The sequence below is a fragment of the Chinchilla lanigera genome, unplaced genomic scaffold (assembly GCF_000276665.1).
Source record: "Chinchilla lanigera isolate Chin_1 unplaced genomic scaffold, ChiLan1.0 scaffold00048, whole genome shotgun sequence".
Taxonomy (NCBI): Eukaryota; Metazoa; Chordata; class Mammalia; order Rodentia; family Chinchillidae; genus Chinchilla; species Chinchilla lanigera.
Genome location: NW_004955449.1, coordinates 7845214 through 7859955, shown reverse-complemented (window position 1 = coordinate 7859955; position 14742 = coordinate 7845214). Strand labels below are relative to the sequence as shown.

The 14742-nt window shown below is 41.3% G+C and overlaps 1 protein-coding gene across 1 annotated transcript in view; it reads right to left on the bottom strand.

Annotated features, from left to right (window-relative positions):
- Scn9a (sodium channel, voltage gated, type IX alpha subunit) overlaps nt 1-1800 on the bottom strand; it is a 159414-nt gene extending 157614 nt beyond the window's left edge. Inside the window, exon 1 of the mRNA XM_005393289.2 lies at nt 1722-1800. The gene's annotated coding sequence lies outside the window, so the exon portion shown is untranslated. The remainder of the gene's footprint in view (nt 1-1721) is intronic.
- Between the last annotated feature and the right edge of the window lie 12942 nt (nt 1801-14742).

Genomic DNA, 14742 nt, shown 5'->3' with positions numbered 1-14742 from the left:
CCTCGCTGATTCTTCCTCTAAATATATATTTCCTTTGCTGCCAAAATTCGCCTCAGCAACAAGTAGCAAAAGCACAGAAACATCACCACAGGATGGCTCCCATGATTCCCGTGGGCCTAGGGAAATAAGAAGGCACAGGGTTGCTACTGGCACGGAGCCAGAACTGACTCAGCTTTCTTGTGTAGAAGCATCAGGTACCCTGCGAGCCCATAACTGCACTATGAAAGCCTCCATCAAATATTTTACTGTGTTCAGTGACCATACAATGTTTTACTTCTACCAGGAAACCTTCCTTCAAACACCTACAATATGTAAAAAAATTTTTAAAAAATTTAAAAATAAAAACAGTATCTTTAGCTAAACTACTGTCAGTTACCTAAATGTCCTCCATTATATCAAATGCCATATTTTCTGTAGCATTTTGCTTTGAACGAGCTACTCAATCTGAATCCTAAATCTAGAGAGCAGATAAAACTGGCTTTTAAACAATAATGTTTTTTAATAAATGCAACTTACTTGTTTGAAGAAAGTAAATTTTAGGTTTGGTGCTTTATACTCCATGTGATAAGAATTCAGAGACTTTCAGTGAACTAGGCAATTTAATAACTGAATTTGGTTTGCAAATAACATATAAACAGGTTTTACTGATAATAAAACAGAATAATAAAAATATATTTAAAGTAACCAAAATAAAAAACAAAAAACAGGAATTAAAAAAACTTTCTTCTGTCCTCAGGGAACAAGAAATAGGGAAGAATATTGAAAGTCTTTCTAAAAAGAATTACACTTTCCAAAACTACATTCACTCTTTCACTGAAAATCTATTCTTTCTTTAAACTTTTGTTGATTTGATCTTTATCGTACTGAAATAAACTTTTTCAACATTCCCTTAAGGTTCTGGCTCATGAAAATTGCTCTTACTGTCAGAGGAGGAGGTGTAGTTTATTATGAATGCTAAAACTTTTTGTAAACACTTAAAATTGTGTGTTGAATTTATGACTATTATCACAAATCTGCCATTAAAGTATTAATTTGATCATCTTTCTTTGTTCTTTGGTCTTTCAGTAAGGAACAAATGTACTTTTGTTTCTCCCTAAAAGTGCATGGAAGTTTCAGTTGAAACAGATAAAACGTTAAAACGATTCTAAACCTTATCTGAATTTTGCTGTGCACCGCTTATTTGCTTGAAGAAAACGCACTGCGTTGAGAAGGAGGGCCGAGGCGAGGCTGACTATTATTTGTGTCTGTCCGCCCTTGAAGGACGCGGACATCCTTCTCTCCCACAGGTAGTGCCGGGTACGCCCAGGCTGCGCGCCGCGTGGAACATGCTTTTGGGGGGCGGGGGGTAGTAAAGCATTATGAGCTGACCCTGGTGCTGAAATCCATCTAATAGCTTCCCGAGGGTAGACCGAAAGAAAGACAAAGCACTGCCTAAGGCTACCTCTCCTGCTCATATCCAGAATCTGGTAACAAACCCACAGAGTCAAAACCAGCGCAGGAGCAGCTTTGTTATCGAAACAGGTGCTTTCCAGCTTCTGTTCCCCTCATTGCGGAAATCACCCCGCCAGCTTCCTTCCCGCACTTCCCAGGTGGCGAGATACCGAACCAAGGTACTGGAAAGGGACACAGGTGGGTGTGGCAGCTTAAGCGAGTACTAGGGCGAGGTTAGTAGCTCCCCTTCCCGCCACACCAGAGGAGAACGAGAAAAGCGACGCACTTACCTGCGACCTTGCCCACCGACCGTGCCCACCCAGGGCACCTGCAGGATCCGACCCCAGGACACAGCGCCCGGGCGCGGGGAAGCGGTCCCCGCTCGCAGGCTCTCAGATACTGCGTCTTTTCTTTTTTACTGGGATCCTGTTGCTCGGCAGACGCCTGCCACCGCCAACCGCTTGTACCCAGGCTATCCCAGCCCTGGCCCGCGGAACCCGCGCAACTCGAAGCAGACGGCCGCGGCAGCAGCGTGGGGCGAGGGCTGCACAGGACTGCGCCGCGCCTTCCGGGGCGCGCCCAGGGAGACGACGACCCCGCCCTCCGCGGGCAGCCGCGCCTCTCTCTCCCTCCACCCGCCCTCCGCCCCGGGTCCCCACCCCTCGCTCCCTTGCTCCACCCTGCGGGCTGCGCAGGGCGGGGAGCGAGCTTCGGTGCGGGGAGGGGATGCTGCAGTCTCGGCCCTGGGAGCTAGTATCGGGCAGAGAAAGGGTCGCCAAAACTGCGGGGTCACTTCCCTGGGTGGGGCGTGTGCGTGTGCGTGTGCGCGCGCCTGTGCGTCCCGCAGCCAGAAGAGCCCTTTCCTGCCCTCATTATCCCCTTCCTTGCTTCCTGTTCAGCAGAATCTGGTAACATTTCCGAGAAGCCACTTTGTGGCTTGAGCCGAAGAAAAACTCCAGGAGGAGGGAGGTGGAGACCTAGGGCCAAGGCCTGGAGCTGAGGGAGTGGTTCTGGAGCCAGGCAGCTTCCCTGGGCCTGCATCTCCCTGGCCCTGGGCTCTGGGATTTGCAGCTGGGAATTGGTTCCCACCCTAGGGTTTTACTGACAGAGAGTGGGGTGGTGACGCTCAAGACCTGTCTGTAGGCTGTGATTTTTCTTTTCTTCTTTATAACCCATCAGGCTGCAGTCTTCCAGGCAGGCTAAGTACGCATTTTCTTTCGAGGGTGGAGTGACGAGTCAGAGGTTGTCACAGGTGGGGAGAGAGAGCCAGAAGAATCTACTTTGTTCCCAGACTTGGGATCAGTTTTTATGCATCATCAGTCATGGGAGCTCTGCATGTCAGTGCTAGATAGAGGCTAATGTGAAAAGACATCCTTATAATTGTGTGTGTGTGTGTGTGTGTGTGTGTGTGTGTGTTCTACAGCAACCTTTGAGGAAAAGCAAGGAAAATAAGATTGAATTATCTTTCACAAAGAGAAACACGAAATTTCCACCAGGGGAAGAAGTCAAAGGATTCTGGCCTCAAAGGACAGATCATTCTGCAGGTTAAACACCAGCAACAGGCACTTGGAGCTGTATATTGCTGTTCCCACATCTTCTGTCATGGAAATGATTAGTAGAAAACACCAAGGATTTGAAGCCTGAAAGTCTACCTTTCTTGACACTTTCTGAGCTTCTGAGGTTTGCCTTGGGGTGTTGGATCTTCTAAATCTACTCTGTAAAATGTCTTACTGAGAGAAGTTTCTGAGGCTCTATTTCTGAGGTGAACTGGGTCACTTGTGATATGTATCAATGTCACAACCAGGATAAATCACTTTCTTTTCCCTGATTTGTTGTAAATATAGTAAGAAGAGTTCAGTTGTAACAGGAATGACAATCTTTTTGATTAGATGCAATCACTGCCACATTTTTATTTTTTAAACTCTGTTTTTAAGTCTGAAAGTCACAGCAAAATGAGAAGGTGCGGAGGTTCCTCAAATTCCCCTTGCCCCATCCCCCCAACATGCACAGGCCCCCCTTGACCACCATCCCTCAACAGAGTGGTACATTTGTTACAACAGATGGGTCTTCATTGACACATCATTATCATCCCAAACCCAAAGTCTTGTACATTGAGTGGATTTGACAAAGTGAAATTGCATGTACACACCATTGTGTTAGCAGATGGAGCAGTTTCACTACCCTAAAAGTCCTTTGCACACAGCCTATGTGTACACACTACCTATGTGTACACACTACCTGTAATCTCTGGAAAGCACTAATTTTTCCTATTTCCATAGTTTTGCTTTCTTCAGAATGTCCTAAAATTAGAATAATACAGTACATGGCATTTTCAGATGGGTTTCTTTCACTTAGTAATTTATTCAAAGTTTTTCCATGTTTTTCTATGATTTTATACCGAATTTGTTCATAGCATTGAAGGATTTTGCGTTGTATGGATTACCAGTTTATTTATTCACCTCCTAAAGAACATCTTGACTGCTCCCAAGTTTTAGCTATTATGAGTAAATCTTTTATAAACATCTGTGTGAAAATTTTTGTGTGTACCTGAGATTTCACTTACTTTAACTAAATAACAGGGAACATGATTTGCTGGGTTATATGGCAAAAATGTGTTTAGTTTTTGTATGAAACTGATGAACTGTGTCTCAAAGTGGCTGGATGGATTATTTCACAGTCCCACTAGCAGTCACTGAGAGTTTCTTTAGCCTAGCACACTTGCCAGCATTTGGTGTTGTCAACGTTCTGAATTTTGGCCACTCTAATACATATGTAGTGCTATCTCGCATCTATTGCTCATACCATAGCTATTCTTTTAACCTGAGTTTCCCTGATGATATATGATGGGGAGCATTGTTTTACATGCTTATTTGTAGCTATGATATTTTTGGTGAGGTGTTTTTTAAGTTCTTTGGACCATCTTTAAGTTAAGTTGTTTTGTTCTACTTGAGTTTTTCTTTGTATATTTTAGGTAACAATTTTTTTATCAGATGTGTCTTTGAAAATATATCTTTTCATTTCTATGACTCGGTCTTTTGCAGAGCAGAGATTTCTAATATAAGTAAATATAAATAAAGTCTAACATTAGTTTTTTGCCCCCTGTGATTATGTCTTTTGTGTTGTATCTAAAGTGTCATCACCCGAGCTGGGGACGTAGCTCAGTGTAGAGCTGTTGCTTAGTGTGTGTGAGGCCCTGAGCTTGGTCCTTAGAGCCAGAAAAAAAAAAAAAAAAAAAAAAAAAACCAACGTATTGCCATACCTATGTGACTTAGGTTGTCTTCTATTTTATCTTCTAGAAGCTTTAAGATTTTGAATTTTACATTTAGACCTATGATACATTTTGAGTTAATTTTTCTGGCAATTTTCTTGCCCCCTTCCTGAAGTCCCCCTGTAGATAAGTTTTCTGTTGAACAGTCACTGAGAACTAAAACTGACCACGCTGTGCCTCTCCTCCATCTCGGTCATTTCACCTGTATTCTGTTAGAGGACTGATTCTATGCTATTTAGAACATTTAAAATTGATATGATATTCAACCTGTGCTTCTTTCCATCTGAGGACAAATAAGAACATTATAACTCTAGCTAAGACAATTTAAGAAAAAAATGGCAAAAATGACTTCAAAATTGTATTACAATAAATTATAGTTTTGAATATGATAAACAGAATTCACTAACAAATCCCTTAAAATGCAGAACTTCTAAAAAAGAAAAATTAAAAACAGAGCAAATTATTATATTATACAATATAGAGGGAATCATTGTATTTTTTATTCCTAGAGCTCATGTAAAATAAAGACAAGATTTAAGATGATTTGGTAAATGATGGCTCCATGTAGAGTTGCTATGGGAAGTTAGTGTCACATCTGATGGTTAATACCATATTGCATTATCCAGAAAAAATCAATTAAGATAGTGACAAGATAGGATATTAGTCTGATGATTTTTTCACTTAAGAGTATATAGCAACATTTAAGATTAATATTTTTTTAACTTAAATATCAATATTCATATTTTAATTCATGTAAAACTACTTCCCTGTGAATTAGAAGGAGACTTGATGTCCCTTTTGACCTGCCAGTATGATGACATAGACACAAAATATGTATTATTCTGTCTTACTTGTTTCTCCCTTTTCCATTCCAAGTATCTCGGCATTCATTCATAAGCATATGCTATTCTCAGTATGCCTTGTTCTTGTTAAAGGTCTGCAAAAATAAAATCTGTGCTGTCTGAGGGATCCCTCATAGAGTTCTGCCAATAAGCTCTTTGGGAAACCATGATGTATGTTATTCATTATCTTTCCAGTTCTCTTTCATCTTCCAACTGTTTATTTACCCTCACTCTTTGTTGGTGTTTGTGCCATTCTCAATACCTAAAACATTCTGTAATGTTTTACTTTTAGTCTGTGATGCTTTTATTACCCTTTGGCAGCATCAGTACTTTTGTAGGTTTAAGTCTAGAAAGAGACTATCTGAATTTCTTATTGAACACTACAGTGAGCGCTTCTGAGAGCTCACCAAACACCAAGTGTTAACGCCTCATATAGACATAAGTAGCATGTTTAGCATGGTAAACGACAGTTCTGAATTTTCAAAACGAGAGAAGATACTTGTTTGAATAACCAACAACCAATAAACTGCTATCATTCTTGTCTTAGTTACTTTTCTCCTTGCTGAGACAAAATGCAAAATGCTCAAAGTTAAGAGAGGAATGGTTTATTTCAGCTCACAATTTATACATGATTCTGTCCATAGTCTGAGGCTCCAAGGAAGGGTGGCATAGCAGAGGGGCATCACAGAGGAGAAATGTGACAGGGAGAACACAAAGTAGTGAAGCAGGGAAGCAACAGTAGCAAGTGACAACAGTAACCCTCTTTCTGGCTCTTATATGGTGTCCAGGCCCCCTGTCCTTAAGGCAGGCAACATGCACACCGAGGGTGGGGCACCCCTAATTCTAGCACCTCACCCTTCACTCCAGCATCACATCCTGAATCCCATCATCACAAACCATAGATTCAGCCACCTCTGAAAAACCCCACCAATGACTACATGAGGCTTTGGGAGACCAGCTAGATAGAAGCCATAACTACTTTATAATTTGGATAAAAAAATGCTGAGATGTACTAATATTTACATCAAAGCTAGAACAAAAATAAAGAATTTTTTTACTTTGGGTAACATGAAAGTCTACAACCCTCTATCTTTTTCAGAGCTCCTGCTCTAAGAGAATCTGCTGTATGTTCAATAGGAATATTAAGACAATAAAATCTAGTTAATGACTGCTTAATTTACCTTTTTTCAATAAAAGGAATTATAAAGATACATTAAATTCTAATGTTTATCATGCAGGAATAGTCTTGATTTGTTTTTTGTCACTGGGGATTGAACACAGGGCCTTGTACATGCTAGGCAAGTGTCCTACCACTGAGCTACATTCCCAAACCAGCTAAATATTAATTTCAAAGAAAAACAAATATTCTGTTTTTAAAGTAAAGAAAAAACACCTATGGGCTGTTTCGTGTGTGTGTGTGTGTGTGTGTGTGTGTGTGTGTGTGTACACATAGGCAAAACTAGTGTTTATCAGTTGAGTTTGAAAGTAGGATTGCAATAAAATAGAATAATTGCAACATGATTTCAGGCAATAAAGTTTGTTAGAAATTCATAAAATAATGTATTATCAGTCATAGAATAGAAGGTTAGACCAGTTATTAAACAACTAAAGGAAACACTTAAAGAAAAGTGTTTCTTAAATTAGAGTTTTTGCTGGTCTAATTTGACATGATCTAGAATCTTTAAAATATGAAGAAAAATAAGTCTTTTATTCTGGTGTGTAGTAGATGTTTAGTTTATTGTATTGATTGATTATTGATGAAAAAATTTTCATAGAAGATAAAACAGTCCTTTGATAGATCCTTTACTAGAACAATGCTTTTGCTAGTAATGTGCTCTTAAGAGTACTTTTGACTAAAACTACTGTTACTGATACCCCTTTCTTGCAGAAAGAAGTCTTAAACCATACAAGGGAACAAAATATATGAACCACTAGAATATAGACATTGTAAAATGTGATACATAAGATTGTGAACATTAATGAAGGCAAATCAGGGAGCTTAGGATTCTCCCAGTTCATTACATAAAGGGAGTTTCAGACTACAATTCCCAGGAAGGGAACCCTTCCTCCCCACAAAAGCCCAGCCATCCCCATGAGTTGAGTAAACAGAAAGTAGAGTTTGAGAGGCTGAAGTAGCTAGAATTTGTGGGACAGCTACCAGAGAGGCAAAGGACTCATCAAATATACCACATATCTGCAGCAGAATGCACTCAAATTCAGATGAAGAACTAACATTACGTAGCAAGTTTTAAAAGTCTCAGAATTCATAAAGGGCTTAAAATAGTTTTCTGGGTAGAATCATAAGAAGAGTATTAATTTGATAGTGGAGTTTGCTGCAAACTAAATTTGCTGTGGATTTACCTAGACAATGCTTGAAAGCAAACATTAAGATAATTTAACTTCTGAGTGTGTGGGTGCACACACGTAACCCTAACACTCACATCAGGACAACAATGTTTCTGTGTTGAGCCAATTTAGTTTAAGCATTTCTTACTCAAGCTGACACAATCAGTGAACTATGGCAATCCACCATTTGTCAACTTGACAACAAGATACATTTCAATAAGACATTATCTCCAAATATAAAGACAAGTTCATAACTACACCTAACATGTCACAACTATCCTGTGTAAAAACAGAAATGCACTAATTTCTTCTCCAGAATAGAAGGTGAGCTTTCTTTGGGTGATGCTTACTCTTAACACTTCATAACTTGAACATTATAACATAGCTTTAACAATACTTAAGAACCAATATGGTCTGTCTTATTATATTACATAAAACATATATTAGGAGAGAGATATTGCAATTACAGTCCTCAGTTCTGTAACTGATTATGGCGTTGTAGCAACATATTTAGAATTATTATCTTTTACTATCCATTCTCTACTCCTTAGCCTTCAGTAAGCACCTCAGCAGGTTTTGGTTCTTTCCTCAGTGGGGTGACCCACACCTTCATTCCTGAAGGTTCTGGACAATTTTTCAGCCTGCTTGAATTTGGTTGTTGTAGTTTTCCATTGACCTTAATAACAGGGTATGCTAATATTAGAAGGTTTCCTAAGGGACCTCTCACACTCCAAGTATGTATATTTTTCCTTTCTTCCTTTATGGAGTGTTAGTCCAATTTTCCCTTGATAACCAATCACCCCTTCCAATAGTGTAACTCCCTTTTAGCTTGCTTCCTCAGAGGTATGTGGAGACCAAAAAATTAGGAATAAGTCTTAGCTTCCAGTTGAATCCTTAGTTTCCTGGCACCAGCCTTCCTACTCTGGAGCTAAGACTTCTAAAGGAGCAAACCATAACATCATGGGGACAAGAAACAAAAATTTTCTAGTGGATCACTAGGGGTGATGGTGAATGATTCCTCCTTTCACCATTTGATTCTTGGACCCATTAATGCTGCTATGGGAGACAGAATACCACATAGTAGACACTGATTGAAAGCATATACAGCCTTTTGAAGAACATTACCCTAACCCTGCGAGCTATTGCACCTATCTGATGCTTTAACTGTCTCTTCCAAAGACCATTCCACCTTCCTATTAATCCAGCCTCTTCTTCGGACCAGTGAATTTCATAAACAAACCCCTATTGCCTCACTTCTTTGGCTATAAAAATGTGTTCCTTCATCAGAGACAATGCTGTGTCAAATTCTATGATAATGGGTAAAGCATTGTGTAAGTTCATTGGCAATAGTTTTGAAAGAAGCATTACATGCAGAGAAGGCAAATCCACACTCAGAATAAGTTTCTATGCTAGTAAAGAAAAAATGCTGTCATTTTCAAGACAGAAGTGGTCCAATGCAATTAACCTGCCACCAAGTTGCAGGTTGATCATCCCTGGCAATGATGCCATACTGGAGACCCAGTGTTGGTCTCTGCTGCTGGCATAGAGCATTCAGTAGTTGTGTATCCAGACCAGTGTTGGTGAGTGGGAGTCCACGTTCCTGACCCTAAGCATAACCTCAATCTCTGTCACTGTGCCCTCTCTATTCACAAATCCATTGGGCAAAGACAGAGGTGGCTAAAGAGTTTGACTGCTGTCCACAGAATAGGTCATCCTATTCATGAGCATTTACATGGGATACAAACTTTGCCCATATGGAGATCCAGCCACATATCTCTTCCCCAATATCTTTGTCACTAATTTTTCCAGTAATATTACTTATAAATTCCTGACCATCCAGCTAGACCATTGGCTAAAGACTACCAATCATTATACAGTAGAATATGTGGCCATTTTTCCTTCCAGGTAAAATGTGCTACCAGGTGCACTCCCCAAAGTTCTGCCCACTGTGAAGATTTCCATTCATCACTGTCATTCAAGAATGTCCTGGAAAAGGGCTGTAATGCTGCAGTTGTCCACTTGTGGGTGGTGCCTGCATAACATGCAGAACCCATAAACAAGGCCCTAACCTTTTCTTCCTCTGACAGCTGATCATGTGGCACACATAAAGCCATAGTGCATGCTGGGAGACAGAAGGCAATACAGTAGGAGTAACATCCACAGACATCTGGGCAACTTCTTCATGGAACTTAGTTGCGTCCTTGGGACCTGCTCTGGCTCCACCACATACGTGCCAATTCTATTTAATGATGGACTGTTGCTGTGCATGTTAAACTTTATGACTCAGTGGATAAAATAAAGACCAGCTCATAACAGACAACTCAGATCACAAGATAACCTGGCGTCCCATAGTCAAGCTTTCAGTTTCCACTAAGGCCCAGTAGCAGGCTAGGAGGTGATTTTAAAGGGAAATTAGTGTTTGCAGATGATGGCAAATCCTAACTTCAAAGTCCTAAAGGCCTCTTCTACAAATCATTTATTTGGGCGTGCCTGAGACTCCAAACCACATCCTTACCTGCTACTGACAAGTACCACAGGATTTAATGGATCAAATGGCCCCACTGACAGAGAAGTCTACACAGAAGTCTCATTCTTTTACAGAGCCTTTTCTTGTTCTGGGTCTCACTCAAAACTAGCAGTTTTCCATGTCACTTAGTAAATGAGCTGAAGTAAAATATCTAAGTGAGGAATGCATTCATTGTCTCCAAAACCCACAGAGGCTCACAAGGCAATGTGCTCCTCTTTTGGTTGTATGAGGAGCCAGATGCAACAACTTATCTTCTACCTTAGAAGGGATACCTCTACATGCCCTGCACCACTGGATGCCTAGACATTTCACTGAGGTAGAAGGATCTTGAGTTTTCATTGGATTTATTTTCCCTCTCTGGCTGGAAAATGCTTTACTAACAAATTCAGAGTGGTTGCTACCTCCTGCTCACTTGGCCCAATCAGCATAATATCATCAACAAAATGGGCCAGTGTGATACCTTGTGGGAGCAAAAGGTGAGCAAGTTCCTTGGGAACTAAGTTGTGACACAGGGCTAGACATTTAACATAACCTTGAGGTAAGATAGGGAAGGTATATTGTTGTCCTTGCCAGATGAAAGCAAATTATTTCAGATAGGCCTATTCATAGATATGAATAGAGAATAAGGCAGTTGCCAAATCAATAGCTGCATACTAAGTGCCAGGAGATGTGCTAATCAGGTCAAGCAAGGAAACCACATCTGGTAAAGCAGCTGTGATCACAGTCACCACTTGGTTCAGTTTATGGTAATCTATCCTCATTCTTCAAGACCCATCCATCTTCTGCACAAGGCAAGTGGGAGAATTAAGTAGAGATGTGGAGGGAACCACTACCCCTGCATCCTGCAAGTCCTTGTTAATGGCACTGGTCTCCATAGTCACTCCAGAGATGTGAAATTGTTTTTGGCTTACTATTTTACCAGGTTGAGGCAACTCCAATGGCTTCCATTTGGCCTTTCCAACCACAATAGCTCTCACACTATGGGTTAAGGAACCAATACAAAGATTCTGCCAAATTTGCATTTTGGAACAGGGGAAATGACTACAGAATAGATTTGAGGATCTGCTGTACTCACTGTGAGTTGGATCTTTGCTACAATTCCATTGCTCAGCTGACCTCCATAGGCTCCTACTCTTACTGGATAGCAACAATGACATTTCTGGATCCTCTGGAATCAACATGAGCTCAGGACGAGAGTGCAGTAATCCCTGAAATGTGTGATCATTTCCCTTTCCCTGGTGTACAGTCCTCCCAGAAAAAGGCCTTTGGTCCCCTTTCAGGAAGGACAGGAAAAAGATTGACCATATAAATTTATGGAGATGCACCAGAGCCTGGGGCAAGAGGACCTGGCCTTTCCTAAATTCAAGGGGTTCTGGATCCAAAAACTCACTCAAATCTGGGAACTGGTTGAGGGGCCATGATTCTCTGTTACTATGATTTGAAGTAGATTTCTGTTAACTTGCCCTTAAGTTTTTTTGATTATATAAATATGGTATTGGCAGAGAGGAGGTCCTCACTCAGAAGCCCCAGGGACATCTCTGGTGGGGGGGTGCATAGCCCTGCATGCATCCTGTGCCAACTGTGTGAGTGCTCTGGGAGCTGCTGGTCTGGAAGTTCGAGTCTGTGCTTTACTCACACCGCCATGGTTCCCAGCTGAAACTTGCAGAGAGAGCCAGGTATTTCCCATCTACTTCCTGAGGGCAGAGTGGGTGACCCAGGACCTCACCAACACCATTACAGACTGAGTCTCTGCCCTCCCTGCACCCACAGCAGACAGGAGGTCCTCACTTAGAAGCCCCAGGGACTACTCTGGCTGGAGGAGGCATGTGTAGCCCTCCCTGCACATGTCCTGCACCGAGTGAGCGAGTGCTCCAAGAGCTGCTGGTCCCAAGGTTCAAGTCCTTGCTTTGCTCACACCACCACAGTTCTCAGCTGAAACTTGCTGAGAGAGACAGGTATTTCCCATCTACTTCCTGAGGGCAGAGTTGGGGACACAGGACCCTGCCACTAGTACATACTGAGTCTCTGCCCTCCCTGCACTTGCAACAGAGAGGAGGTCCTCACTCAGAAGCCCCAGGGACTTCTCTGGCTGGGGGGAGCACATGTAGTCCCTCCCTCTGTGCACCCTGAGTGCTCCAAGAGCTGCTGGTCCCATGGTTTGAGTCTATGCTTTACATTCACCAGGACCCCCTAGGAGGTTGAAGGCGCAGGCAGTTGTGATTGCTACCCATCCGGCCTGCATCTGTTTCCTGTATGTGTCCTGAACTGACAGGAGACATAGAATCAGGTGGTTCACAAACTGTCAACCCTGCAGTTTCTGTCTGGGTTTTGCCTGTACCCTGAACTGCCTGGACTCTTAGGTCCATTGGACCAGGATTGTCACACCAGTGCAACGTGAGTCTGGGCAGTGCACGTGCCCTGAACTGCAAGGGGACCCTGGATCAGATGGTCAGCCATCAGCTGAAACCAATGCCCAAGTCTGAGACCAGGGATAACTAGATACAAATCAACAACTGCCAGAAAACCCGAGACTAAGTAGTGCTTCTCAGAGGTCACTCTGGAAAACCTGACAAACAGGAAAACTAGGGACACTAGTGGCCCTTGCTGTGCAGCTACTGAAGAGGGAAACTGAGCTTTCTGCATCTGGCAGCAAAAATGACAAAATGAAGGACTAAAACACAATCCCAGAACTCCACCCTACTCAGAAAAAGTCCAGGAGACATCGACATAGGAGAACTTGGTACAAACATGCATGAATTAGTGAAATGATTGCAATGGAAGTAAAGAAACAATTCCATAAAGCCATAGAAGAGATGATATCAGAAATAATCTCTCAGGCAAAAAAAAGAAACTACAATAATAATGAAGGAACCGCTCAAAAAGTCTCAAGAAGAAACATATAACAAAATAGAAGAACAAAGGCAAGGGACAGAAGAGTTCAATGAAAAATATAGAAAGGACTTAGAATGCATGAACCAGATTCAAAGAGACTTCAAGGAAAACAAAGCTGCCATTGAAAGCTAACAAAACCGCTTGAATGAAGCTGAAGATAGAATCTCAGACTTTGAAGACAGCATGGCAGCTAGTGACCGTGAAAGAAAGAATCTTGTAAAATCATCAAGGATCCAGGAAAAGTGAATTCAACAGTTGCAAGAGGAGGCAAAGAGGAATAATGTATGACTTACAGGAGTCAATGAAACAGCAGGAGGCAACACAACTGACATAAAAAGAATGTTCGCAGAAATAATAGCAGAAAATTTCCCAAGTCTGGAACAGAACCTGATATACAGGTAAATGAGGCATATAGAACTCCAACCAACCAAAACCAAAATAAAACTACACCCAGACATATAATAGTCACGTTCCCAGATCTCCAGCAAAAGAACAGAATATTAAAAGTTGCAAGAGGAAAGAAACAGATTACCTATAAAAGAAAGCCCATCAGAATCACGGCAGACTTCTCAGTACAAACCATCCAGTCGAGAACAGCTTGGAGGAAAGTACTACAGGTCCTAAGATGAAACAGCTTCCACCCAAGACATGTACCCTGCCAAACTATCCCTCAAATTCAACAGAGACATAAAATATTTTCACAAGAAAGAACAGTTGAAGAACTTCATGAGTGCCAAGCCAACATTACAAAGAGTACTAAAAGGTATTCTAGACAGAGAAAAATTTGACCACAATTTCAAGAACAACAGTAGAAATGAAATGTCAAGAAGAGCAAGCAAGTAAATAGCTAGAAAATGTAGGACACCAATGCAAGTAAATAACATGACAATGATAAATCAACACATATTGGTTATAAGTATAAATGTAAATGGCCTCAATTATCCAGTCAAAAGAAACAGACTGGCAGAGTGATTAGAAAACAAAATCCAATGATATGCTGTATACAGGAAGCACATTTCACTCAAAGGGAAATCCATAGACTAAAAGTCAAAGGATGGAAAACAATCCTTCATGCAACAGGAACCCAGAAAAAAGCAGGTGTAGCTAATCTGTTTGCAGACAATGTAAAGTTCAAACCAACAACAATTAAAAGAGATAAAGAAGGTCACTACATTTTAGTCAGGGAAAAACTGCAAGAGGGTGAGATAACAATCATAAACATGTATGCACCAAATATCAGAGCTCCAAATTATATCAGACCAATCTTAACAGGCATGAAAACCCATACAATTAATCACACTGTTGTACCAGGGAACCTCAACACCCCATTGACACAAAGAGATAGGTAAACTGGACAAAAAAATCAGCAAGGAAATAACAGATCTGAACCAAAGCTGTGAAGAAGTGGACTTAGTAGATGTATACAGTGTTCCACC